This window comes from Lissotriton vulgaris, chromosome 6 (genome assembly GCF_964263255.1).
Source record: "Lissotriton vulgaris chromosome 6, aLisVul1.2, whole genome shotgun sequence".
Classification (NCBI taxonomy): domain Eukaryota; kingdom Metazoa; phylum Chordata; class Amphibia; order Caudata; family Salamandridae; genus Lissotriton; species Lissotriton vulgaris.
The window spans coordinates 87,635,485-87,661,529 of record NC_141694.1 but is presented as its reverse complement, the minus strand read 5'-3'; the positions used below and the strand labels follow the sequence as shown (position 1 = coordinate 87,661,529).

The window sequence follows — 26,045 nt, the reverse complement described above, 5'->3', positions numbered from 1 at the left end:
TTGAAGAGGTAGTATTAATAGGCAATGCTACACTTTCCATCAGAACATGGGGTTTCCTCTGGAAGGGAGGATGCAATCCTAAGCCTCTTCGGGGACATCACACTGTAATTTTAGAGTGCCCTACAGTACGTCGTTTTTCAGGAGTAGGATTTTGCCATCTCATCTAGACTATGAGCCCCGCTCCTCCTACTAAAGACATAAAGGCTAAAACATGGCAGCTCAGACACCTTAAACTGTAGGGACATTACCCCTCTCCTGCACACAATTCACTGGTTCCTTGCCTGTGGTCAGACGCTTGGCCTGGAGGACTCTGTATTGCACACAGAGCCATCCACAGTGAACGCCTATGCTGCTTACAAGTAAAGCTCCGAAGATCCCTACAAAACAGAACTGCTGGAAGAAATTGGGTTGTTCATTGCAAAGGGTGCCAGTCCTTCACAAGGAATAAACCCACAGTGGTCTTTTTATTGGGAACCAAGTACCGCATTGTAGCACTTGCCTCTCGCAGGGTAGCGAAGCAGTGTAGCCCACGGCCTACTCAAAGGAGGTGGTTTGGGCTAGTAATCTCAATTCACTGGCATGCAACAACATTTAATAAAGTATTGTCTAGTCTGTGCAGGCGTGTCCCAGGATCAATTCTAGTAGCACCCATTCCTCTGTGTTTGTTTGAGGAGCCCTCAAGATAGTCCTGCAAGATGCTGGCCAAGCCAGGGTGTTGGAGGGGTTAGGGGGAGCGTCACTGTACATCTACCGGTTCTTAAAAATAGAAAGATATCGACTGAAGGAAAACTATGCCTCGTTTATATGAAAACGAGAACAAACACTTCCGTCCAAGTGTGCCAGAGATCACAAAGTGAGTGGGGCTTTTCAGGGCTGGCTTGACAAAGAAGCTGTCTGCAGCAGTCATGGTTATCAATTCTTTAAAATAGGAAAGTTGGGCTCCGACTAGGTCCAGAGGAGTATTCTCCTTCACCTCATGATGTATTCTTCTGCCGCCTATGCATTGTAATGCAAGAGAGGATATTTTACCTCTTAAAAATTCACTGAATTACCACATATTAAATGCTTTATTTCATATGATGCATTGTGATCAAGAAGCTGCTGCCAATGCTGTTGCAAAATCCTATACGCCCTCAATGGTACTCTATCTTTTAAGGCAATATTTTCCACCTATTTAATCACCTAAAGTGCCCATTTTTTTCTTTTTCTTCGCCTTGAATAAACAGTTCTAAAGGACATCAGATATCAGTGCACATGGAGTGAAGGTACAATGTGGCAGACAGCTGCCACACTCAAGATTTAACCTCAAACGTACAAGTCTTACCTGTCGCTTGTGGGAGAAGCTACGAGGGCCAATGTAGAGTAGGTCAGGGAGAAATGGGTGATCTAGTTGTAGTTGCAGAAGGGAGCATGGACCAACAACTGCGAAGATGAGAGAAAGAGCAGAAATTTGAAACAACAATTACAGTAGAAATGTCTAAATAACTCTGATGGCTACGCTTGGGCAGCGCCTTAACTCACGGCATCCAGGAACTAGAGGATCTGCATAAAACAATGCTGCAAGAAGACTGTGTTCCATCACTGAACAAACCGTCCACCTAGGTCATATTAGCATTAACTGGTGGAAATACCCCACTAAGTAACCCGAATGGAGATAAGGATTTAAAAGGGTGGCATTTGTGCAAGGAATAAGGTAGGAGAAGGGAACGTTTTTTGCTCCTGTGATGCACCCTAAGGATATCTGCTGTGGCTACTAAGGCCAGTCTCTGCCATTCATTGACTGATGGGATATTGGAGAAGACGCCTACATCCAGAATACTGCATACAAATCAGACCCTTTTATTAGACTATTAAGAACAAGGGATTGATCTCCCAAAACAGATGCTCTGGTAAGCAGGTACAGCAACATCAAGTAAGGACTTAGTGACACCTCTACGCAGAGCTACCTCCCCCCAACCAAGTACACATCTTCGACCTCTTAAACAAAGGGAGTTTTCAGGAGTCTTTTAGGGTTATTATTACTACCACCCCAATTGCCACAGGAGGTTTAAAATCAGTCTGCTTCCTGCTGCAGAAAACGGAGTTTAGAGGATGAAATATGGCATGACTCTATTCAGGACTTCAGTTTTCAAAGTTACCTTAAAGAACAAAAGAAAACAGCGCACAGCATCAATCAGCATTTCTAATGAGGACTGAATAGACCATGGGGACAGAATCTTAGCAGCAAGAGAACCAGAGGAGGGAGTAGTACACAAACAAGGTATCTGCAACCCACAGGACAGGTACCATATGAAACAAGGCATCCCTAACTACAGGAGTGGGTAGTAAACGCACCAAAGGATCCGTAGCAGAAGGGCAGTGTACAGAAGAGCAAGTTACATACCTTCAGTAATGTTCTTTCTGGTGCACACTCATCCAACTGCAGCTTCCTCACCTTTAAAATACTCCTCAGGCACCATACTGGGTGCAGGAGTTGGCACAGCAGTGCTCCTGCACGCCCTTAGGTGGAGTTGTGCAGCTTCACGTTGGCAACTTCCGCCCTGGAAGAAATGGAGCGGAGACGCATGTAAACGCCACCCCTGAGCATCAACATTGGCTTCTTGCTTGAATCTTTGTGTCCTCGGACACGAAGCACAAACAATGTCAGTACCAGGGAGAAGATCTTTCATTTGGGACCCATTTAGATGTTACAATGAAAGACCACTTCATAGAATTGGGAGGTAATAGCGCAGTGAGGAATATGCGTTTAGATAAAGTACACCCCAGAAAAAGCATCGCAGAAGCCAAGTCATTTTTTCTTTTGATAGATACTTCTAATCGTAGATTCCTCACCTATAGAATAGATACCAAAGCAGTGGAGGGTTTGTGGAGTGGGCTCAAGCCAAAAAGCACTGCAGCACCGAACAGGCAAAATGCCCTTTCCGTCAGATAAGGCTATTAAGGCAGTAGTGCTTCGTGAACGTGTGCAATTATACCTATTAGACGGTTTGGCAGATGTCGAACATGTTTCAAGACAGTGATGGCAGCCTTGGCCTCAGTGGAATGGGCCCTCAGTCATACTGGAGGCGAACTTTTGATCAGCAAGTAGCATGTCTCAATGCAAAGATCAATGTACCATGAAAAAGTCCTTTTCTGCACAGTCTTATTTTTCCTAGCCCCAAAGAACCCCACGAAAACCGGATAGTCCATCCAATGATCTTTGGGGTGATTGATGTAAAGGCTCAAGACACTCTTGGGGTCCAGTGGATGACGTATCTCCTCCTCTTTCGAGGGCTGAAATACGGCAAAGAACGTAGGGATGGAGATGGATTGCATAACATGAAAAGGCATTACAACTTAAGACAAGAAGACGGCACTGGTCCTCAACACCAGATTGCCTGGTGATAAGGTGACAGAGGGCAGCTGCATCGAGGGACCCTGGAGCTCACTGATCGGACAAACATTGATTGCAATGCCGAAGATGGTTGTTGAGGGTCAGAAGCTGAAATGAGCAGCTGTGCATTGTCTCAAAGGGGACACACATTAGGAATTTAGGACCAAATGAAGATCCCACCACAGAATCCCAAAGGATCTAGGAGACTTGTGTCAAACCTTTATTAAATCCCATCACAACAGCTGATTTAAGTAAGGACGCTTGCACCACCAAACACAAAAAACTTTTAAAGGTGCCCAGTGCAAACCTTGCTGGGACATAGATAAAACAAGCAACAAAACATCCAACAGCTTGACATCTAAAGGGTCTGTTTTGCCGACTTCACACAAGGCCAAACATTTTTCCCAGTGTCCGGGGTAAACAGACTATATAGAGGAAAGCATGGCCACCCAGGTGCGTTTCACAACCTAAGGCAGTAGATCGAATGCAGTCAATTGCAGCTGCTTAATCTCCATGCATGGGAAGTATAGATTGAGCAGTTTGAGGTGCACCACCCTGCCCCGCTGCTGTAACAGAAGATCCTCCCAAAAAGGTTGCCTGGTCGTGGCACAGGTGCTCATATCCAGATGTTCTAGGTCCAACACTCTTATGGCCCAATCCAGAGCCCCTAGGACGACATGGGCCTGGTACATCTGGATCTTCTTCAGAACTTGGGGCATGAGAGACCGAGGAAGAAAAATGTACAGAAAACCCGTGTTTCACCCTTGCTTGAACGAGTCTTCTAGAGAGCTTTCTTTGTAACATGAACGTGCAGAAGTTTTGGCACTGCACGTTCGACAGTGGAAAAAAGATCCAGCCAGGGTTATCTTCACTGACAGAAAAATGTCCTGTGCACCTTCGGATGCAACCTCCTTACGGGATCCTCCAGCAGTCAACGGCTGAACTTGTTGTCCGCCCTGGTGTTTAAGGATCCCCGCCAGTGGTTTGTGATAGAGAAGATGCCAGACACTCGAGCCAACTGTTGAGGCACAATGCCTCCTGGCACAGGATCCAAGACCCCACTACACCCTGCTTGTTGCAGTAGGACATAGATGGGGTGTTGTGCATAACAACATGGTGCGGCCTTCCCTTGGTGGATGGTAGGAAGGCCTTTAAACGCCAGACAGATTCCTCACAGCTCCAACAGACTGATTTGGAGCCGTTTCCCACCAGAGACAAGAGTCCTCGGATCTCCAACTTTCCCCAATGACCTCTCCAGCCCAGCAGGTTCGAATCCATCACCACAGTCCACTTTGGTCGGGTAGGGAGAGGGCTCTGTCGCTGGTCAGGTTGCAGTTAGGCAGCCACCATTGCCAATCTTGTGCAGTAATACAAAAGAGAAGGGAGTTAGAGGGAGGAAAAATAGGCTCAGGCTCACCCTCCAAATACTACATTCAACAGAAGGTCTCTGTTACCAGATACCAGAGAGCCTAGCCGGTCCCTATAATTCCATTTTCAACGCTCAATGGGGTTGGCCTGGAAGGTAAAGTAGATAGAAAAAGAGAAAATTGCTCTTTTTCTTGGTGTCCCCTCACTCACCAGGGTTGCCCCATGGTGACATGCTTCATCATTGGGGCCATCCCAGTCCTCTACGGGCTGGGGCGTGCTGCAGCTTGCGAATTACGTAGGAGCACTTATTTATTTATTTTACAGACTTATAGAGCGCATGGCTGCCCATGGGCGTCCCAGCGCTGACAGACAAGAACCTAGTGAGAAAATGCTTTACGGGAAAAGCCATGTTTTAAGTGCTCTGCGGAATGAGAGAAGGTTAGGTTGGGCTCTGAGGTTTGGGGGGAGCGAGTTCCAAAGCTTAGCCGTGTTGAATGAAAACAGTCGGCCGCCTGAGCGGGCTTTTCTGATCCTGGGTACTGAGGCTAAATTGCAGTTGGAAGAGCGGAGCGTTCTTAAGGTGGTGTGGGGTGAGATGAGGTTTTGGAGTATGGGAGGGGCCTTGCCGTGCAGAATCTTATGGGTCGTGCAGAGCGCCTTGAATTGGATTCTCTCTTGAATAGGGAGCCAATGTAGGGCCTTCAAGGACGGTTTGGCTGAGCAGCGACGATGGGTTCCTGTAAGAATGCGGGCTGCCGCATTTTGAGCCGTTTGAAGTCTTGCTAGAACTTTTTTAGGGGCCCCCAGGTATAGGGCGTTGCCATAGTCCAGTCGAGATAGTACAAGGCCGTGGATGAGGAGTTTGCGGGATTGTGCCGGAAGCAAGGGCAGTATTTTTCTTGCTGATCTTAGCAGGCCGTGACAAGTTCCAGCAGTTTTCCGCGCTTGGGCTGAGAAGTTGAGCTCTTCGTCTAACCAGATGCCCAGGCTCTTAATTTCTGGTTTGGACACAGGGGGAGGGCCCATGGCTGACGGCCATACGGAGATGGAGCTGTATAGAGATTTGTTGCCTAAAAACATTATCTCGGTTTTTTCGTTGTTCAAGTTGAGGTGGGAGCTACTCATCCATTTCGTTATTTCGATCAAACAGGTATGAAGGTTGGGAATGGAGAGGTCTTGCTGGTTAAGGTAGACCACCAGTTGAGTGTCGTCAGCATAGGTCAGTTGTTTGATGCCGTAAGGGGCGACGACTTTCTCGAGGGGGGACATGTAAACATTAAAAAGGGTTGGGCTCAGAGACGAGCCCTGGGGTACCCCGCAGTTGATGGCTGTGGGTCTGGACGTAAAGGTGCCCTCTGTCACCTGGAAGGATCTGTTTTTGAGGAAGGATTCTAGCCAGGCCAGGGCCGTTCCTGTGATTCCAAGGTGTTGGAGTCTTTGGATCAAGATTGAGTGGTTGACGGTGTCGAATGCAGCGCTGAGATCCAGGAGGATCAATGCCACTGATCCCCCTGAGTCTATGATCTTCCTTGCCTCTTCGACTACCGCCAATTTTGCGGTCTCGGTGCTCTGGCCTGGCCTGAATCCCGTTTGGGAGGGTTCCAGTAGTTTGTTAGATTCGAGGTATTGGGAGAGATTTTGGTTGATATGTTTCTCAGCTATTTTGCTGATACCTGGGAGAAGGGAGATCGGCTGTAGTTGCCGAGTTCCAGTGGATCAAGGTGGGATTTTTTGAGCAATGCTTTCACCATTGCTCTTTTCCAGCTGGGAGGGACGATGCCTAGGGAGAGTGAGTTGTTGATGAGTTTTGTCAGATAAGGTAGAATAGTGGGTCCAACTAGTTTCAAAATATTAAGTGGAGCAGGGTCAGAGGGGCTACCACTTTTAATAGAACTGAGTATGCGGAGGGTGGTGTCAGCTGTAAGCGGGGTGAAATCTGACAGCTGATTGGTGGGCAGGTTGACGTCCGGGGGGGGGGGGCAATAAGGGCGTCCAGGGGGTTAGGGGGAAGTGAATTGATGATGTTAACAATTTTTGAGTTAAAGAATTCTGCAAGTTCATTGCAGCGGGTAACTGAGGGTTCCACCAGTGGGGGGGGCTCCGGTGTTTTGAGGAGTTTCCTAGCTATTTGATACGTTTCTCGGGCTGAGTTGAGAGATGATTTAATTTTCTCCTCAAAGTGGTTGATTTGTGCGGCTTTGATTGCTTTTTTGTAGGTGAGAAGAGTAGTCTTATATTCGATCTTCCTGGTGTGGTCGAAATTTTTCCTCCATTCTCTTTCTGATCTTTTGCAGGCTTTTTTTTAGGAGTCGCAATTCATCAGTGAACCAGGGGGAGGTGGCTTTGTTCCGTGGATTACAGGAGATTTTTTGGGGGAGAGTTTTGTCTAGGGTGTTGCCTATCCATGCTGAGAATTCTGCATCAGCGCTGATGGGGTTGTTGTTGAGTGCAGGTGGAGAACTCTCTAGATGTTGTTTCCAGATTTCTGCATCTAGTTTAGACCAGGATCGTGAAGGTTTTCTAGGAGGGGCGGTGGGACGTGGGGGCGCGAGTGAACTGCCAGTTTAAAGGGACGAGGAGATGGTCAGACCAAGGGACTGGAATGGGATCAAGGATAGTAAGGTCGTGAATGTTGGTAAAGACTGGGTCCAACAGATGTCCCAAGGTGTGAGTGGGTAGATGGCCTAGTAGTTTCAATAGAAGGGTTTCGAGGTCTGCTATCAGGTCGGCGGTATGTTTGACTTCCTTTTTATCAAAATGGATGTTTAGATCACCCAGGATCAAACATGAGGAGTTGGTAGCGGTCAGAGTGTAGGAGTGCTCCGTTAGGGATTTGCAGAACTGACCTAATGGTCCTGGGGGGCGGTAGATGAGGAAGCCTGATATGGATTGGCACGGGGAGACCTGGATAGCAAACATGACGTTTTCGCAGTCGACGAGGGGACTGCCTTGGAGACGGCATGACAGCTGGTCTTTATGAATTATGGCAATGCCCCCACCCTTTCCCTTCGGACGATCCATACGATGAATGAGGAAGCCCGGGGGAAGGGAGTTGACAATGTCGGGGTCCGAGTCAGGTCCTAGCCACGTTTCGGTTAGGAAGAGCACTTCTAAGTTGTAATTTTCCAGTAGAAAGTGGATTTCTGTCGAGTGCTTGGGGAGAGATCTGCAGTTGATGAGGGCCATACGTATCGGGATAGGGGGAGGCAGTTTAGGTACAGTGGGGGTGAGTCTGTATGGGCAGTGGGAACATCGGGTAGAGGGGTGGTCAGCGGATATGCCATGTAGGCACGAGTCATGTACCTTTTTATTAAGGTGGAGCAAGTCGTCTTTTCCATATCTCCATGTCTGGTTGCTGGATTTGGTGGTATGGCTTGGCTCTGCGCTCTGCCTAGCGCTGACGAGCGCAGACGAGCTTGCCATAAGCGCGCCTTCAGCGCGCCATCGTCGCGCCCGCTGCGCTCGTCCGCTGCGCTACCTGAACTGACACATGGTTTATAGGTGGGGGTCGGGGCGTTGGAAGGGTGGGTGTGACCAACAGGAGTGGGCGTGTCCCGTGGCTCCTCGAGTGGAGTGGACTAAGTGATATGTTTAAAAATACCTGCCCAGTAAGCTTTCAATAAACTTTATTCCTGCTTCCAGGTGGTAACATTAAAAACGGGGTGGAAAAATAGGGTCCCTAAACGTAATGTGTTAAGGTGTACCTATCAACTACTGTCAACATGTTTCGTGCATACCCCAAGCACTTCTTCGGGACTACACAGGGACCAGCCCTGTGTTCGCCACTCCTTAGCTCTGCAGTGAGTTACTTTAAATAAATAATGCTGCAATCGATAATTAGTGCATGCATAAGTACCTACGTATTCATTTGAATCACGAGGTTCCTGTAAAACAATAGACAACTTGAAAAGTCAAGGGGTGTTACCCCCAACATAAACACACATAACACATATTTCGGATTGCACGTGGAAAACATGATTACATTTCCCGTGGTCCTCAACAGGACGTTTTTATATGCAAAAAAGTGATTGTTTTCATGCACAAAATGTGGTAGTTCTCATGCATCAAAACGTGATGGACACCTTACTGTGACAAAACCAGACATTCATCTCGCTCACACACTCATACATATTTACATACATTTAGTGGGACCTAACTGTGCCCCATGGACTCGGAGGGGTTCAGTATCCCAGCAATCTAAGAGAGGTGGGAGGAAGGCAAATCGTAAATTACATCTACTGATCTCATTTCTTCCGACCTGCAAGGCTGTGCGATGGTTAATCAACCCGCAAAGCAGTAACTAAAGGCTCTTCATTTGCCAGACTTCATTAGCACACACTTACTTGCTAACAGGATACCTCCCTCATGTAAACACCTACTAGCGTCTCTCCGGTCCGAATGTTGTAGGACCGGGGGCGCCGGATTTATTTTAAAGACCTGCGCTCGCCCGGCTGCCTCTGCATTACACGCAGCGCTCTGTAGAGAGCTGGTGCGTGTCGGTTGCTCGGAGCGTTCAAAACTGGCAGCCATCTTGGGTGTATGAAGTACCTTTTCGCTCATTTCAAAAGCCTTTATTTACCGATTGGGATGGCCATTTGTATTAAAAATTAATTAAAGGCATACTCCTATAGGGCGTTATTATTATCAGGTAATTTGCCGCAATTTTTGAAAAAACCTGAATAGGTGTAAAAATGCAGCTGATTTTTAGATATTATATATCAGAACGGCCTAAAATACCTCCAACAGTTATTTGTCTCCACCTGTTTGGTCATTTTAAGTACAGAAATATTTTTTGTATCACTAGGTTATATTCTTCTTGTTACGTGAATTGTCCCCAAGGGATGTCATCATTCAGACCCACAATATGAGAGCGGAGTTTAAAAACCCAGTGTTGTTCCTTCTCCAGTAGTTTTTTCTCCATGTCTGCATGTGGTTGTTGTATTTCCAGAACCACCCACCGCATGTCATTAGGGGTGTGTCCCTTTTCCAAAAAATGAGTTGTCATTTTTGTATTGGAATGCTTACATCTGAAATTACTGCGGTGTTCCACCATCCTTGTGTTGACCTTCCTGATGGTCATGCCGATGTAGTGTAGATCACAACTGCATGTGATCATATAGACTACCCCTGCTGTGTTACAGTTGGAAAAGGATTTTAAGTCCCAAGTCAGGCCATTGTTATATGTAACTTGTTTAGTAGCACTCGTTAGATGACAGACACTACAGTTGGAACATGGATAGTGTCCCGTTGGCAGTGGATGTAGGCGACGAACTGGGCCTTCTACAGTCTTAGGGCGTGTATGGACTATTAGGTCCTTCAGATTTTTACCTTTGCGGTGACTGAACATGGGTTGAGTGAGGTTAAGGCCACCACTGTTCAGTGTCTTCCATTGTTTTTTGACAATTGTAGTCACTTTCTGTGAGGCCATGGTGTAGGTTGTAACACAGATGGGCCTTCTATCAGTGTCATTTTTGGGTTCAGTTCTGGATTTTATTTCTAGGAGAGCTTCTCTGTTATTATTTGACGCTCTCTTTTTAGCCTTTGATACAATTTTGTGTGGGTATTGTCTCTGGAGTAATTTCATACTCAGTTCTTCAGCCTGGGTTTCATAGTCTCGTTTTTCTGAACAGTTACGCCGTAGGCGTAAGAACTGTCCAAAGGGTAAATTCTCCCGTAACTGGCGGGGGTGGAAACTTTCAAAGAATAGTAAACAATTTCTCGACGTGGGTTTGAAATGTGTCGTAGTGGTTACTTTACCACCTTCTGCTCTGATGTTTAGGTCTAAAAATACCAATTGTTCTCTGCTCATTGTGGAGGTAAATTTCAGAAAAGGGTCTTGTGAATTTAACCAGGTTAGAAAATGGTCCACTTCCATCTCATTTCCATTCCAGATCTTGTGCAGTCTCCTCCGAAAGCTGGATTGCATCCGACAAGTTTCCTTCTTGCTGGACCCACTGAGGCTCAAAATCTCACTGCAGAGCTCCTATATGTAACGTGGCAAAGAGGACAAACAGGATGAAGGGGGCAAGCAGGCCAAGAGAGCTTCTCTCACTAAGATCCAGGACCGAGGCTGAAACATCAAGATCATAGCCTGTACATCCTGCACTTGTTATGAAGGAGGAAAGGCCCTGAAGTGCGCTGGGTACAGAAGAGTGTGGTGAAGACATGGGAGTCCGTTTGAGAGAAACATGTCTTTATTCATAAAAGACAGAGCTTACATCAGCGTGGTCCCTTCAAACGACAGCCACAGCACAAACTGTTGTTGGTGGAACCCACGCGCACAGAAGACACTGGAACAGAACCCCGGAGAAAGCTCCAAGAGGAAAGAAGCACTGCTAAAGGCAAATGCAACATTAAAACAAAGAGCTCCAATAAAATTAGGCCTCAGCGAAGGAGTCAGGTGCGACTTGAACCTGTTGAATGAGAACTCTTAAGATGTCTACAGATCTGTCTTGGTCTGGATGTGGTCTACGACTGACTATGGTGAGCCCACCTTCAACAGCCTGTTACCGAGGTAGGAGAAGACTGGAATCCCCAACCTCCAATGATGGGTGGCGACCACTACCATCACTTTTGTGAACACCGAAGGGATGCTGGTAAGGCTGAATGGGAGCACAGCAAACTAAAAGTGCTTCTGGCCTAGCTTGAAGCATGGGTAACATCTGTGGGATGCAATACGAGCACATGGAAGTATGCACCCTGAGGGTCCTAGGTAACCATTGCTTGGATCCAAGGCAGTCCAAACTTGGCCCACTGTGAGCATTCTGAATTTATGATTTGTTGTTCCGCAGGAAGGCTCTGAACGAATATATGACACAGGCCTCCGTCTTTCTCCAGCACGAAGAAATCGCATGAGTAGCAATCAATCATTCAAGGGAATTATAAGCATACTACTCATCTGTGAGGGTCTCAAGGCGCGTTGGAGGGGGTTGGGGAAACAGCAGCTCCGTATCAGCCGAAGAGCCAGGTCTTCAGAGCCTTCCTGAAGGTGTTCAGAGAGGGGGCATGTCTGATGTCGGTGGGGACCTTGTTCCAGGTCTTGGCTGTGATGTAGGAGAAGGATTCCCCCCCCCCGCTCTGGCTCTGCGGATGCACTGGGTTGTGGCGAGAAGGTGGTTGGTGGAGCATTTGGGTAGGTGGAGGGTGATTCTGTTTAGGTATTGGGGCCCAGTGCTGTGTAGGCATTTGTAGGCACAGCTGAGTATCTTGAAGAAGATGCTTTTCTCAACGGGGAGCCAGTGGAGCTTGCGTAGGTGTTGGCTGATGTGTTTGTGTCGGGGGGGCCTCCAGGACGAGTCTGGCAGCATTGTTCTGTATAGTCTGGAGTTTGCAGAGTAGAGACTTGTTGATGCCGGCGTAGAGGGCGTTTCCGTAGTCCAGCTTGCTGGTAATGAGTGCATGGGTGACTGTTTTCCTTGCCTCGGGGGAGATCCATTTGAAGGTCTTACGGAGGATGCAGAGTGTGTTGAAGCAGCTGGAGGTGACGGCGTTGATCTGTCGATTAATTGAGAGGGAGGAGTCTAGTACGATGCAGAGGTTCTCGGTGTGGTCCGTAGGGCTAGGGGGGTTGCAGGGGTGGTTCAGAGGACGAGGACTTCCGTCTTCTCAGAGTTGAGTTTTAGGCAGCTGTTGCTCATCCAGGTAGCAACGTCCTGCATTCCTTCCTGGAAGTTGAGTCTGGTGGTGGTGGGGTTCTTGGTGAGTGAGAGGATGAGCTGGGCGTCGTCGGCATAGGAGACTATGCTGCGGCTGTGCTGTCAGACGATGGCAGCGAGGGGGGTCATGTAGATGTTGAAATGGGTAGGGCTGAGTGATGATCCTAGTGGGACTCCGCAGTTGATTTCTGTGGTTTCGGAGAGAAAGGGTGCCAGTCTGATCCTTTGGCTCCTGCCGTTGAGGAACAATCTGAGCAGTTGAGGGCGGTGCCTTGTATGCCGGCGTTGTGTATTCTGCTTGCGAGTGTGCGGTGGGAGACTGTTGAATCCTGCTGTTAGGTCGAGTAGGATCAGGGCTGCAGTGTAGCCTTCTAAAGAGAGGTTGTGTGCTGCTAAGGGCAAACATAAGCAGCTTGAAAATAGATACCGCAGAAGCAAGGGGCTGAGAAGAAAGTTATCCCCGATGGCCTTCACAAAGTCTGCTTCAACCCCATACTCCGCCATAAAAGGTCTGGGATGGCTGCTGCAGTGGTAGCGGGGCCTAGCTTTCTCTATACGCCAGCCTATGGGGTGGCTTCAGAAGGATAGACACATTGGGGAAAGGCCCAGGAAATGCCCTGCAGCTCTACTTCTGTTAAATCATTTGAAGGAAAGCATTTGAAGGCAAAATCATTCTTTCCACAGAATAGGCAGGACCCACCAAAAGGCATATCCTTGACCGCTGCACGTCTAATCAATATGGCAAATGAAGCACTCTCCTCAGTTCAGGGTCTTAGGGGCTCAAACACTGTATGGAGTGGGGGGGATCCAGCCCACTGGCCTCCTGCAAGTCCATGTTTATACTGCCATTATCAGAATGTGGGGGTAAATCAACCCCATCATCATCATTATCAGGAGGTGAATAACTGTGGTCAGAACCCGAGCCAAATAGATGATGGAGGCTCTGAGGAAGGTAGACAAAATGTTGTCAGAGTCAGAATGTGCAGGAACTAGGTGTGCTGTAGTCGAAACAAGGCGCAAACTCCATTTGCGTCAGACACAGAGTCGGCATGGACTCGATCATCAGCACTGGAAATATCGTGAACAGTGTTGATGAAAAAGGGACCAGGGCAGGTCTTGGAGCTGGAGTGGAAATCAGCATCAGAGTTTGTGTAGAACCAGATGCGGAATCCAGGTGCACAAACAGTGGCGAGGAGAGATCCGTCTGCGATAACCTGCCTGGAGGCACAGGAAGATCTTTAGGTCCTAAAGACACACAAGACCATGCCAGAAGAGTGCCAAAAATATGCAGCATGGCCTTGACCATCATCGCCAATGACCCAGACAAATAGAGGTGCAGTGGGATCAATTGTAAAATCTGCTCCTCCATCAGGTATCTGGAGCAACATCGATTGGTACCTCCCAACGTCACTATAGAGCGAGTTCGCCGGTATGAGGTTGATTCCCACTTCGTCTTACCTGACTTTTTCAGCCAGGAAGATGACTTGTTGTGGGAACGGCCTCAGGAGTGGAAACAAATCCACTCCCTCGACTTGGAGCAAGACTTATGGAAGATCCATTACTTCTTTTGGTGCTTGGTGACATACAGCTTCACTTCATGGTCCCAAATCACTTTCTTGTCCATGACGGCACTTTCTTTGCATGTCTAGGAGTCTCGCCCCAAGACCAAACACCAGAGGCAGACCTTGTGCGAGTCTGTCACAAACCACAGTATCCCAGTGTCACATCACAGTTTTTCACCCTGTAGACCTGGGTGGGGACATAATTTTGTTCCACACTGGAAAGAACTTGGAAGGATCCGGCAACCAATGACAAAGACAATGGAGCTCTGGATCCCCGTCTAAAGGCATGGAAAGAAAGGAACTGACATTTCGTGCTTATATGCAGCTCCTCTCATTCACTTCCAGGGAGTAACAAGGCCAACGTAGGGCCAAATAACTCCACCTCACTGCTGTGAAAACGTTTGGCTCTGGTTTGGCGCATGGAGGATGGTCCAAACGGTAAGGAATGTGTGATTAGAAGTATTCACAGAACCAAGAGGCCACAACCCAGGAGGGATAGAGTACAGAACTACAGGATAACAGCCACAGAACTTGGGGAGCACAACCCCACAGCAAGGACGGAATAGCAGACAAACAAAAGATCAGCAGCCGCAGGAGGAAGAGTAGACATAACAAGAAATCTACAACTAAAGTAGAAATAGTAGTGCAAAACAATGTATCCACTAGAAGGCTAGAATATGGACCAGTAGATCCTCAGGAAGGCCAGACTATGGTAAAATGGACTCAGTGGAGGGTATGTAATATAAAACAAGGGATCCTCAAGAGAATAGGGGATCCCCAAATAACAGAAAACATTTTTAATATCTGACATGGGATCAGCAACGACTGGACAGATAGTATACAGAACAAAGAAGTTCCATAGGTTACGGTGGAATAGTACACAAAACAAGGGATCTGTACCAAAACTGGTTTACTATATGAAACTTTGGACCCACAAGAAGGATAGCATAAAGAACCGGATCCTCAACATAGATAGAATATAGAACAATAGATCCACAGGCGAATTAGTAGATGAAACCAGGGATCTCAAACCAAAATATGCTATCCCCAGCCACACAAGGTGGTATATGGGACACGGGATCAACAGCCATGGAATAGTATACAAAACAAGGTAACTACAGCCGCTGGAAAAATAATATATATAAACCTATGGATTCACAACCACATGAAGCACTGTATGCAGATGAGGATTCTACAGTTACCAAAGGGATATGCTATAACACACAAGGAATCCAAATAGATGCGGATTATAGCAGAAAGGGACGAGTGTGCAGAGGATACTCGCATTGCCAGAGGATTCTATTGAGATCATATATTGGACACCACTACATATGCTGGACAGTGCTGCACAGTGGTACTGCTCGTGAGAGGCGGAGAATCTGAAAAATTACCAAGGTTCAAGCCGCCAAGCACTCTAAAATGAAAGGTAGTCAAAAAGGGCCAGTGCAGCACAAAAAATAAGAATGAGGCACGATGATGAGACGGCGTTGACTTATCCCGTCATCGAGAGGGAGGAGTCCAGGATGAAGCCCAGGTTTCGTGCGTGGTCCGTTGGCTTGGGAGTGGTGCCCAGGGCAGGGGGCCACCAGGAGTCGTCCCAGGCGGAAGGCGATGATCCCAGGATGAGGACTTCCGTCTTGTCTGAGTTCAGTTTCAGGCGGCTGTTCTTCATCCACTCGGCGACGTCTTTCATCCCTTCGTGTAGGCTGGTTCTGGCGGTGGCTGGGTCGTTGGTGAGGGAGAGGATCAGTTGGGTGTCGTCGGCGTAGGATATGATGTTGACGTTGTGTTGGCGTGCGATGGCTGCGAGGGGGCTCATGTAGACGTTGAAGAGGGTGGGGCTGAGCAAAGATCCCTGTGGTACGCCCCAGATGACTTCGGTGGCCTCGGATCTGAACGGGGGGAGGCGACCTCTCCGAGTTCTTCCGGTGAGGAACGAGATGATTCACTCCAGTGCCTTCTATTGGATTCAGATGTTGCTGAGGCGCTGCACTAGGGTGCGGTGGCAGACAGTGTCGAACGCAGCGGAGAGGTCCAGGAGGATGAGGGCCGCTGTTTCCTCGTTGTCGTGCAGGGATCTGATGCCGTCAGTGGCTGCGATGAGGGCGGTCTCGGTGCTGTGGTTGGCTCGGAAGCCAGACTGCGAGTGGTCGAGGGATCCGTTCGTCTCGAGGAAGGCGGCAAGCTGTCTGTTGATGGTCTTCTCGATGACTTTGGCAGGAAAAGGGAGGAGCGAGATGGGGCGGAAGTTCTTGAGGTCGGAGGGGGTCCGCTGTTGGTTTCTTCAGGAGGGCGCTGATCTCGGCGTGCTTCCAGCTTTCCGGGAAGGTGGCGGTGTTGAAGGAGGCGTTGATGATATCCCGGAGTTAGGGTGCAATGGAGTCGGCCTTGTTGAAGACGTGGTGGGGGCAGGGGTCGGTTGGGGATCCGGAGTGGATGGTGTTCATCGTGCGGGTGGTGTCTTCGGTGCGGACTGGGGTCCAGGCGCGGAGGGTGGTGGTGGGGTGCGTTGGTTCGGTGTTTGGGTGCGAGGTTGGTGCGCCGAAGCGGTTGTGTATTTCGGCGAACCTGCGGTGGAACAACGATGCAAGTGAGTCGCAGAGGTCTTGCGAGGGAGTGATGTCGTTTCCGGCGCTGGGGTTGGAGAGCTCTTTTATGATGTTGAAGAGTTCTTTGCTGTTGTGGGCGTTGTTGTCCAGACGTTCTTTGAATGCTGTCTTCTTGGTGGTGCGGATCAGCTGGTGGTGTTTGCGGGTGGCGTGCTTGAGGGCAGTCATGTTGTCTGTGGTCTGGTCGTTGCGCCATGTTTTCTCGAGGGTGCGGCAGTTCTTCTTGGAGTTCTTAAGTTCGTCGGTGAACCAAGAGGCTTTCTTGCTGCCGTGTCTGCTGGGAGGGGTCTTCGGAGGTGCAAGGTCGTCTGCGCTGTTGGTGATCCACTGTGTGAGGTTGCTGGCTGCTTCGTTGGGGTTCTTTGTGCTGGTGGGAGGGTTCTGGCTGAGGGAGGTGGTGAGCTGGTTGGCGGTGATCTTGTTCCAGTTCCTGCGGGGGACCTGTTGCGGGTTGTGGTGGGTCGTGGTTCTTCCGAAGCTGAAGTGGATGCATCTGTGGTCAGTCCAATGTAGTACGGTGGAGTGGCTGAAGGAGATGTGCTTGCTGGAGGAGAAGACAGGGTCGAGCGTGTGGCCGGCGTAGTGGGTGGGGGTGTTCACCAGTTGCTTGAGACCGAGGTTGGCGAGGTTGTCCAGCAGGGTGGTGGTGTTGCTGTCCTTGTTGTTCTCCAGGTAGAAGTTGAGGTCCCCTAGGAGGATGTAGTCAGCGGAGGGGAGGGCGTGAGGGCTGATTAAGTCTGTGATGTCTTCGCTGAATTGTGTGCGTGGTCCCGGGGTTCTGTAGATGAGGGTGCCTCAGAGTGTGGTCTTGGGGTCGGTGTGTATCTGGAAGTGGAGGTGTTCAGCGGCGGTGAAGGTGTCGTCGGAGCTGGTCGTGATGCGGATGGTGTTCTTGTGTATGATGGCGATGCCTCCTCCAGTCTGGTTGATGCGGTCCTTCCGGGTTATCTTGTATCCGTCCGGCTATCCAAGGAGGAATTCCCCCCATACCAGGTCAGTGCTAAAGAGAAGAAAAAGACAGGCACTCAGAGAAAGCCAATGACCTTGAGGAACACTAAAGAAACACCATCTGCAGTCTCTGCTCTGCCAATAGACTTATCCAGACCAGCAGGATGCACTGGTATAACGCAAAAACCAAAAGACAGAGTGGAGAAAGAATGGGATCTCAATATCAGTCCCTAAAAACGTACTTAAATAAATGTTCAATTGATTAAACAGAGAGAAGGAAAAATATTGAAGATCTGAATTTTTGAAATTTGTCTGAACGAATATTAATGTTTAGCACTTGAATGGTGGTAAATCATCTACCTTAACAATGAACAAGTTGCTGATGGTAGGTGACCTGCTTAGGTATGTTTGACATAGAGGCACCTTGGGAGCATGTTTAATTTTTGGGAGTGGAAAAGAGCAACCAAATGAAAATGGGTGAACGAACTAGGGAACTTCTCGGTAAAGGTTTGACGGCATACGATTGACAATATGGGACGTGTTGTGGGGCCTCTCCTAGTTGATAAATGTTGAGAAGCTCAAAACTGCCTTGTAACTATGCGAACTGCACTATTCACGAAAGAAAAGACAATTACTGTAGAATAAAGATAAGAGACCAAGTAATGAATCCAACCTGAAGACAAACAAGGTTCTCCTACCAATGGACAGAGCAGTTGAGATGCATGTACATAAAATGTTAACATCCATATCTTTCCATGTGTAACCTGAAGTCAAGTGACATAGCATAGATGCCAAAACATTGAATGTGGACACAGCATAGGCACACCCATTCCAAACCCATTCTCTGAAAGATGCCACAGTCTTTGACCCTACCCTATGCAGCTGCGAAAGGAGCAGAGGTCAGAAGAGCAGCGCAGAGGCCAGGTACGCATAATGCACTGGTGATAGGTAGTATGTAGAGGGCAGAGTATAAACAAACATGCAGGAGTGTTGTCAGGTACAGTGAGAGCGAAGAGAAGTACTGTGCAAGTGCAGTTTGAGAGGTGTGCGAGGGATTCATTTGTGCATCGTAGGTTACCAGGAGACTGCAGAGGGATGCAGTGAGACTGCTGTTGGGTGCAGTGGGTGTACAGTGTGGTGCAGCGAGAGTGCTGCTGTGTGCACAGCTGGTGCATTGTGGTTCATTAGTGGGGGTTGCTGGTGAAACATTTTTTTTTTGGGGGAGTTTTATATAGAACAAACTAGACCCGAGACATCGGGTATCAGAGCGCTTTACTTGAGCCCCAGTTTCGTTACAGACAGACACATTCATTTTTGTTAGACAGGGGGAAATTAAGTGATTTGCCCAGAATCACAGGATGTTGAGCGTCGTTGTTGAGACTCAAACCCGGTTTCCCAGATTCGAGGTCGGCCACTCTAGCCGTAAAGCTACATCCTCTCCCCTTGCCGGAAGCTGCTCAGTGACCCCATAGGCACGAGTGTCAGTGAAGGACAGGTTGTGGAAGAGTGACATAACCAGATTTCGCTGGTAAACGACTCCTAAGTGGCATATCCACCAGCATACATTTACCACGCCCATATAGCAGGGCATTGAAGCTTCATAAAGGGTGAAGCGACCATAACATTTAGCAGCCTCTCAAAGTCGAGCAATGGGCAAATGTAATAAAATAAATGCCGCTTCAGGTGGGGTTTTGGGGTGTAACAACCCACAGATTAAAGCATTCTTGGACTAGTAATTGGGGCAGGGGTCCAGAGTTGAGTCTGTTAGGTCTGTGTCGGTTTTTCGTTGTGGTCCATGAATAAAAAGCAAAAATTTGACCTTTACTGTAAAACAGGAGAGAAAGAGAGAACGACTGACAGACAAAGATACAGCTGGTGGCTGACTTTCAAGATGTGAAACTAGATAACCTGGAATCAATACTGGCTTCCCTGGGTGACCAAATTGTATGATCCTAGGTAAACATTTTATTTCGGACTCTCTTTTTACTTGATCATCCCATATAAGAGCACTTTTAAATACACAGTTCATGATGGGCACTGTACAAGCACTTCTTATGATGCACTTAATAGACTATAGTGTTGCTCCTTCTACAATAAGAATCTAGGCCACGTTTGGAGTTTACATGACTACTTTAGGGTTTCCAAGAAGTGGGCTATTCACAAACTACATTTTGCAGTACTACAATAGCAGTACAAACAAACTGGAAAATGCAGTTCACAAACTGCACTTTAAAACGACTACTGCAAAAGAAACTGTAGAACAGAAGTGCAGTTTGTGAATAGCATTTTGTAGTAAGTGTGTAGTACCATAAAATGCAATTTACACACTGATTTTGTGAAAAGCCAAATAGTAGTACACTTACTCAAAAGTGCAAGTTACCTTTGAGATTCAGGCCCCTATAGTGACTGGTTTACCAAAGAAATAGTAAACCTGCACCCATAGAAGTGCTCCTTGAATAGGTGCAAATGCACTACTTTTTGGAATTCACGAACACTGGCAGTGGTAGATTTGGAAATCTGCACTGGTCTCATGTTTCCAATCATGCTACTGGCAGTTGCCTGGGGCAGTGTTCCAACCCTTGGCTTTTCACACACAGCCCTGCCAAGTATCACGCATCGGCCGGGACTCTAACGCATTTCAGTGTGGTGGTCCGCATCACCGCACTGAAATGCCAAGTCACGCATACATGGGATAGCAGCTCCTCGCTGATAGTGCTGATGAAACTAAAAGAGTGGCAGCGCGTGCTGTGTCATGCGCGCTGCTCCTGGGCTTGGGGGCCGACAGCGACTCACTCACTTGGCTGCTGGCTACAGTTAAACTCGTGGCAGGCCGGCAAATGTTGGCAACGCTGGCGCTGCTCGGCGGTAAATTGAAATAAATGACCCGGCGACACAAACCACGGACCCGGCGGCCGCTGAAGAACAACACTGTGCACCTGAGCTGTTCCTACTGCTCAGAAGCGACCCCAGCAGGAGCAGCATTGAGCCTGCCGGGGCTTCAATTAAGCTGAAAGATACCACATGGATTGGTCAGCGCGCCGGGCATATAGCGGAGACCCACGCTGAATTTGTTCCCGGATACGCCAAGGCTGTGGGCTTCAGTTTCTGTTCCATTGCCATGCTAGCACTGGTGTGAGAGGTCAGACTGTATAGGCTGTTGTTATTTTTGTGGGCTTGTCAGCCTAGGTGCTGTTGATTGTCCTAATGCAAAAACGTTGTCTCACATCGCTTGCAAAACATGTATACATCCCATGAGGAGGCAGTTTCTCTTTACTTGCCCCGCCCTCCGCCAGTGCATCCCCTTGACGTCGTTCTCAGTTTGGTACCCAGTCATGTGACTGATGGATTTGTGCGACAGGTCAGTGTGGTCTGAAGTCGAAGGCATTATTTTCGCAGAGATGATACAGTGCCCCGGCCGCACGCGGTATGGCTACTCCTCACTTTGGAACCCTACACTTCAGTGAGCTCTGTCGATGGGATGCCCTTCTTTAGAGCCGCGTTGGTGCGGGTCTCCCAGCAGATCTGCACTGGCTGGTGAAGCAGGGCTAAGAGCACCTGCTGCTCATGGCCTGGTATGACCAGAGTCAGTCGGACTGACGCAGCCCGTCCTGTGAGAAGCGCAGAAGCCCCAGCCCAGGGAAGTCAAAGCTAGGTGCAGTGCGTGCAGCAGAAGCAAGCTTACACACATGGGTTCTCTTATATACTGAAACGATCCCAACGTGCAAATGTAGGCCACTGGCTCCTTTGCTAATGTGGGGGTGGGGGGCACTCTGACTTTTGTGCTCGAGCTTATTTTCAACCCCAGTCCGGCCCTGGCGGGGGTGGGGGTGTTACCTCTCCAGCCTGGCCCCTGCCTGTCCCCAGCTGAAGAACTTTGAAAGCGCTCCAGGCTGTCCTGGCAGACACCTTCCCTAGGTACTTCTGGTGGCACAGTCTACTCCGGCGTGTCATGCACTGACCTACACTCATCACTGCAGCATGTACATTAACCTACTAGCTCGCCCGTCGAGTTTTAGTTATACTGTTGTACTGACAACCAGAGGCATGTGTTTATATTAACTTCATGATGTTATCAGATACGTCGCTAAAACGTGCTCAGTGCCGAATATATTGCATCGATCCACAATGGAGGTCTTGTCCAGTTGAGCATATGGCTCCGCAGGCCTCCTGCTAACTTCCTCAAGGTGTGATGGAAGATGGCACTGCAATGGTTTTACAGAAGGGGCATCTTGGAAAGAGATTTTTGGTTAGTGAGCTTCTTATTTGGAGAGGTTTGTACACTGTGCTGGAAATGGACATCCTTTCATTTCACTCTGGCCGTCCGCAAATTGCAAGTGTGAGCTGGCAGCAGAGAGGGCCCAAAGTCACGAGGGTCGGTGTCATGCAACATTATGAAGCTCTCACACCCCTCTGCTTCCTACAAACCCCCTAAATCTGGGGCAGGACTACAGCGACACAAGCCCTTCATGTATGTAGCCTTCTCACCCTCAAAACCCCTGAATCTGGGGCCTGGCTGCAGCGATGCGCAGCTTCCAAGCAGCACCACTATATAAGGACCCACGGTTAGTCCCCTTCCATTCCTGGTGTTTTTGCTGGAGTTAAGATATTCTTAGAGTTTTTCGTTGCTCAAATGGGCGTAACTTCCGATATTTATAGGTTTCTCGAGTCCTCATTGCTTGATTTTGATCACGAGAAAGTGAAAGTCATTCATAATTACACTGAAATGATGAAAATGTCACACATAAGCAATCTGAACCCTTGGCAGCTATGCACACACTCTGACAGAGGCCCGCCACATCGAAGTCAATAGTGGAAACAGCCCATCACCAACCTTGGTCCTCTCCCCCTCCAGTCCCCTGCTGTTTAGTTGGGAGATTGGGAAGGTTCTCCTCTGGGTCCAGGGGGTCGAACAGTCACCGCTGCACACCCCCTGCTCTATGCCACGATGCCAGTGGCGTGAGGGGGGGCCCTGCACGGTACACGGAGGGGCGCCGCCCCATGAACGCCTCTGGGCCTGTGAGGCGACGCCCAGCCCTGGGGGGGAGCGGAGGGATCCCTGGGTGCGTGGAGCTGCACCAGGTGAAAGGCTTCTGAGGAGACGAGTGACAATGAGTGATACCAGCGCGGGCCGCACGCGCCGCCCCCGGGGCGGACACACAAAAGAGCGCGCGCGGGGCCGGCCCCGCCAGCGGCGGATTAGGAACAAAGCCTCATTCCAATCTCAGCCAGACAATCCGCGCTCAGGCAGATTAAATGTATGGGCGCCCCGGCATCTGCCAACAAGCACTGGCAAAGCCAAGGGGGGCGGCTTTAATTAGGCGACACACTGCAGTCACTGGCTGGGGGGGGGAGGGGGGGGGGGGGGGGACTGGAGCAGATATGGCCAGGGGGGAAACGGTTTGTTTCTTAAAGAAAGCCGAGCCGTGTGGAGGGTGGAGGGGGGGGGGGGTGATGGAAGTGGGGAAGCAGCACACGAGACAGCGACAAAACACATGCACTCCCATGGAGTGATGAAATAAAAACAAAGAATAGTTTCCAGAACGTAGGTGGTGAAACGGAACTGACACGAAATACAACCAATGGTAAGCAGTAGGCTCACCCTAGAGACCGGTTGTGGGCAATACCAGCACTTACAGACCTCTGGAAGCGTTTCCCTCATTTCCAGATGGACTGTACAAATCAGCAACAGATCAGGCTGTCCATCACAGACCTAAGAACACTGGAGAGGGGCAGAGAGGCCCGAGCACAGAAGCAAGCCTCCTTGATGGAGCCCAGGTGAGGCGTGAATATAATGTCATCCACCATGATGTGCACAGAGAATAAAACAACGAGTGAGGAAGACATTGTGCGGATCCAAGAAGGGAGGACAGCAAAGAACTCCCCGGTAAAATACTAATCAGTCATTCTTTATCAAGAAAATTATACCATAAGTAACAGAGGTGAACAGAATTAAAACCGCACAATAGATATTTTGTACAATAAATAAAATTATGTACCCTAAATAAGTATGTCCCGTGTAAACGCACACCGAAATAAACTGAGAAATGCAATACACTGAACCATTAAGGACCCTTCCTGCATTGCTGGGGAGTAGGGCTGACATTGCAAACACCGACCATGCAGAAAAGAAACATGAAAACGTCTTCATAGTAGAGATAACAACCCACACACAACAGTGAGAAGACCCTCCAGGCAACAGTGACTGCATCCTCGGCGGCACTGCAACACAAGAACTTCCCAAGTCACAATGCCAGCAGTCCCCATGTACCAGTGACTGAACCCACCAAGGCTTGGGCACAGCAAATAATCCCATGGTACAGTGCCAACCCCCTCCAGGGAACAGTAACTACATACAGCACGGTAGAGGTATGCAAGAACGTCCAATGGTACACAGCCAACGTCCTATGCGCAGCCATGACTAAACATGACACAGACTCGCACATCTCCTCCTCATGGTTCTCGCCACTCATTCACCAACCGCACCCTAACCATGGCAGCGTGCCCACAGCCTCAATGGCACCGTGACACAACATCCATCCTACAGCATGGATTTATTTCAAATTTATTAAACACAAATGTAGGCCCAGAGGCTTCTTGGCACTAGAGAAACAATTAGCGAGTGATCCATGGACCGAGCTAGGTCTAAAAAGTTAGTCTCACCTTTGAGTGGACGTGCTGGGTCCGAAGGGATTCTATTGGCTTATGCCGAATAGATGCAGCCTCACCAAGTGGGATATTTTGGAAAAGAAGGTCTAGAACGTAGTACTGCTCCTGAAGATAGGGGAGTGCGAGATAGATGTCATAACAGTAGCTGTGATCCGAGAGGGGACGGTCTGGTATTCTGTTAATGCAGCATAAACATCTGTGCTTCTTACAGCTATGACCAAGCAGCCAATGGAGCTACTCCGTGACATGATCACACATTGACTGTGTGTGTGTAAAGGCCGGTCCTAGAAATGTGGTGCCCAGTGTCGGGGTCATCTTAACCTGCTACATTTGAGGTGTTTCAAAGTGGATGGAAGCATTGCAGTAATCAAGCTGATCACAAATTAAACAATTCACAGTTTATTCAGGGGGCTGAAGGAGGGAAACTTCACGCAAGCCAAATTATGCAAATTGAAAGGGTGTGATTTGAGGTCCCAGAAAAAGCTTGGCGTACACTTTGAAGCCCAGAAACAAAGTCAAGCAACATGCCTAACTGAAATACCCAAAATACCCTTTGTCCCCCATGATGACAAGAAAATGTCGGCGATTTCTGGTTAGTTGCCTTTTACTTTCAAGAGGGAGTGCGTTTTAAAGCTGGGCTGAGTTGGCAAGAGCTCCAACTACCAAAGGGGGGGGGGGGCGGGGGGGGGGGGGGTACAGCAGTCAAGGGTGATTTATTTGGTCGAATGAGGATTGAAACAAAACTTCCCATATAAAGGGATTTCAGGGCGAGGATGGCGGCGTTATTACTTTAGCTTTAAGAGGGGCAGGGTTTCCAAAGGATGGTGGAGGGGGTTCCATGACGTCACTTCTCTTCAACAGGTGGATGGAGTGTTGAACCAGGATTTCAGTCTTTGAGTCACTGACTTGTAAGTTGTTTTTAGCTCATCGAGGTTTCTTTTGCTCCGAGGTCATTTGAGACATTTGTGAACTCATCAGTATTCCTCCCTAATCACAGGTAGATTTCCAAATTTTCGCAGGATTGTGATACCCAAGTATGCATGTATTATCATTATATATTTTTTTTTTTAAGAGGGACACGTGATGTACCCGCCAGGGATAAATATCTGTCTAGACTGCCTTCTTCAGGGCAGTCTGTGAGGCAGGATTTGGACCTTCCTAGTGGTCGCTGGAGACGAGAGCACAACACTGGAAGTACAGGGTTATCCAAGTTATAATAGGACCCGGATCCCCCAGCATAGCCCCGCCTCCCCCTGCAAGCATAAAGTACCCCACAGTTAAATCAACCAAAGAGATTTGTGTGGGTTAAAAACGGTCATGTTTAATATCAACATTTCATAAACATGACAAGGCAAATCAACTGCATATTTCAAAATTACAACACACTTTTAATATAGACTTTCATGATTTGCAAGATTATTATCCCCCCAGCACCAAGGGGCCTCCTGGCTCACATCCCTCAAAATGAGTTTTCCACGCAGGCGCAGCGCGCCTGCGCCCTTGAGCGGTGGGCCCCCACCTCTGATCCTTGTCCGCCATTACCGGGGCCCACCCCGAGCATCAAGCTGCCCAGGGACGCAGGAGGCTCGTAATCTGTCGCCCTAGCCTCCCCAGCCGGTGGTCACTTTTCCCCGGGAGAGCTTACCATCTCTCTCCTCAGTGCTGGCCTCGGGAGTACGCAAGGCCGACTCCCCTCCATTCTGTAAGTCAATGTCACTGTTCGCAGGTCTCTTTACCGCAACACGCCCCCTCAAAACTCTGGACTACGGGACGGGAGGGTGGGAGTTAATAAAGTACTAAGGGGAGAAAGGGGGAGCGTAGAAAACTAAGTCAGACGGTCCCGGTGCAGCAGAGGGAAAAGAGG

The 26,045-nt window shown here is 48.8% G+C and overlaps 1 protein-coding gene across 3 annotated transcripts in view; it reads right to left on the bottom strand.

Moving 5' to 3' along the window:
• Positions 1 to 26,045, bottom strand: part of TJAP1 (tight junction associated protein 1) — a 470,521-nt gene that overhangs the window by 379,554 nt on the left and 64,922 nt on the right. For 2 of the 3 annotated variants that reach the window (XM_086926000.1, XM_086926001.1), the window contains exon 2: positions 1,325 to 1,422. The exons of the other annotated variant lie outside the window; for it this stretch is intronic. The gene's annotated coding sequence lies outside the window, so the exon portion shown is untranslated. The remainder of the gene's footprint in view (positions 1 to 1,324; positions 1,423 to 26,045) is intronic. 3 annotated transcript variants of the gene reach the window in all.